At 43.1% G+C, this 2,591-nt stretch overlaps 1 non-coding gene across 1 annotated transcript; it reads left to right on the forward strand.

The window, feature by feature from the left end:
* Nucleotides 1-2,265: 2,265 nt before the first annotated feature.
* Nucleotides 2,266-2,337, forward strand: TRNAC-ACA (transfer RNA cysteine (anticodon ACA)). The gene has a single exon. It is a non-coding gene; the product is annotated as a tRNA-Cys (tRNA).
* The last annotated feature ends 254 nt before the right edge of the window (nucleotides 2,338-2,591 follow it).

The raw sequence follows: 2,591 nt of genomic DNA on the forward strand, positions 1-2,591 counted from the left end.
GCACTCAGCTTCCTTCACAGTCCAACTCTCACATCTATACATGACCACAGGAAAAACCATAGCCTTGACTAGATGGACTTTGTTGGCAAAGTAATGTCTCTGCTTTTTAATATGCTGTCTAGGTTGGTCATAACTTTTCTTCCAAGGAGTAAGCATCTTTTAATTTCATGGCTGCAATCACCATCTGCAGTGATTTTGGAGCCCCCCCAAAATAAAGTCTGACACAGTTTCCACTGTTTCCCCATCTATTTCCCATGAAGTGATGGGACCAGATGCCATGATCTTCATTTTCTGAATGTTGAGCTTTAAGCCACCTTTTTCACTCTCCACTTTCACTTTCATCAAGAGGCTTTTGAGTTCCTCTTCACTTTCTGCCATAAGGGTGGTGTCATCTCCATATCTGAGGTGATTGATATTTCTCCCAGCAATCTTGATTCCAGCTTGTGCTTCCTCCAGCCCAGCGTTTCTCATGATGTACTCTGCATAGAAGTTAAATAAGCAGGGTGACAATATACAGCCTTGATGTACTCCTTTTCCTATTTGGAACCAGTCTGTTGTTCCATGTCCAGTTCTAACTGTTGCTTCCTGACCTGCATATAGGTTTCTCAAGAGGCATGTCAGGTGGTCTGGTATTCCCATCTCTTTCAGAATTCTCCACAATTTATTATGATCCACACAGTCAAAGGTTTTGGCATAGTCAATACAGCAGAAATAGATGTTTTTCTGGAACTCTCTTGCTTTTTCCATGATCCAGTGGATGTTGGCAATTTGATCTCTGGTTCCTCTGCCTTTTCTAAAACCAGCTTGAACATCTGGAAGTTCACAGTTTGCATATTGCTGAAGCCACTCAATTGTGTCCAACTCTTTGGAGTCCCCATGGACTGCATAGTCCCTGGAATTCTCCAGGCCAGAATACTAGAGTGGGTAGCATTTCCCTTTGCCAGGGGATCTTCCAAACCCAGGGACTGAACCCAGGTCTCCTGCATTGTAAGTGGATTCTTTAACAGCTGAGCTACAAGGGAAGCCCAAGAATACTGGAGTGGATAGCCTATCGCTTCTCCAGGGAATCTTCCTGACCCAAGAATCTAACTGGGGTCTCCTGCTTTGCAGGCAGATTCTTTACCAACTGAGCTATGAGGGGAAGCCCAGTAAGTCTCATGAATATGAGTCACCGCTTTTGCTGTAAGATGAACTCTTTGGTCAAAAGCCATATTATGTGGGATCCCAATATATGGAATAAGGTGTTCAATAAATGAACAGGTGGTGATGCTGCAGAGGCTTTGTGGGCGAGGCAACACAATTCATACCCAAAGTCAGTATATTTTTTAAAGAAAAAAAATTTCTTTCCTTCTAGGATGGCAAGGGTCCAATATAGTCCTTCTGCCACTGAGTGGCTCACTAGTCTCACTAGGAAATGATGCTATATTGGAGGATGAGATTTGGTTTGTGCTGTTGGTTGGTGATCTGTTCAGCTATCCTACTTGTCACATGCATTTTGTGGGGGAAAAAATCTTGTGTTGTTTCGATTCCATCCTTATTATGGAGATCTTTTTCCTGGGTCCAATAACATAACACCGGAATGACTAAGAAAAGAGAGAAACTGATCTACACAGCAAGAGTTGTATCCAAATATGACCGAAGGCCTTCTCTGGCTTGCTCTCATGAGTACTCACATTTTCTCTGCCTAGGTCTCATTCCATCAAGTTCCCCATCTTATTCCCTCAAGTCTGTGATTATCCAGCTTATCCAGTAGTGTTTGCTCAGAACTGATATCCGTCTGTACCTTTAGCCCTTGTTGTTTTCAAGCTAAAGTTAATAATACAATGCATGTCTTACAGTTCTGTCCACTGAGGGCTTTTTTCCCTCTTTTTCCTCATACCATCTTTCTATAACACCCTTCAACTAGGCTGTAATAAAGTTGCAGTTCACTTTGAACTGATGGCAGCCTATCATCCAGAACTCTCTCTCAACAAAACATGAAATTTTACCTGTTTCAAATGAATGGTCATAAGGAAACATTGCCCATGAGTCCACATGTTACAGTCAAAGGAAAACTGATAATGAAGCAGAACAGGCTTGTTCTGGGAGCCTGAGTTGCCTATGCAACTTGTTCCTATGACTTATTAGAACGTGGCTTCTTGCATATCACTGCCATTTGATGATAAGAGTGATAATGAGCATGCTCATCTTTATGACTAAGATCAGTCAACACTCTGTGATGGGAAACTTAGGTAGCATGAGCAACTTATATCCTTTAGTGAGTCATCCCTGGTGGCTCAGACGGTAAAGCATCTGCCTACAATGCAGGAGACCCGGGTTCAATCCCTGGGTAGGGAAGATCTCCTGGAGAAGGAAATAGCAACCCACTCCTGTATTCTTGCCTGGAAAATTCCATGGACAGAAAAGCCTGGCATGCTACAGTCCATGGGGTCGCAAAGAGTCGGACACGACTGAGCAACTTCCCTTTCACTTTCTATCACTGTCAGGGCTGAAAAGCAAGCCAGTAACAATTTCTTAAAAGGAGAACAGATCTACTGTATAGCGTATGGAACTTTGCTCAGTGTCATGTGGCAGCCTGGATGGGAGGGAAG

This window comes from Ovis canadensis, chromosome 4 (assembly GCF_042477335.2).
Source record: "Ovis canadensis isolate MfBH-ARS-UI-01 breed Bighorn chromosome 4, ARS-UI_OviCan_v2, whole genome shotgun sequence".
In the NCBI taxonomy this organism is placed as follows: domain Eukaryota; kingdom Metazoa; phylum Chordata; class Mammalia; order Artiodactyla; family Bovidae; genus Ovis; species Ovis canadensis.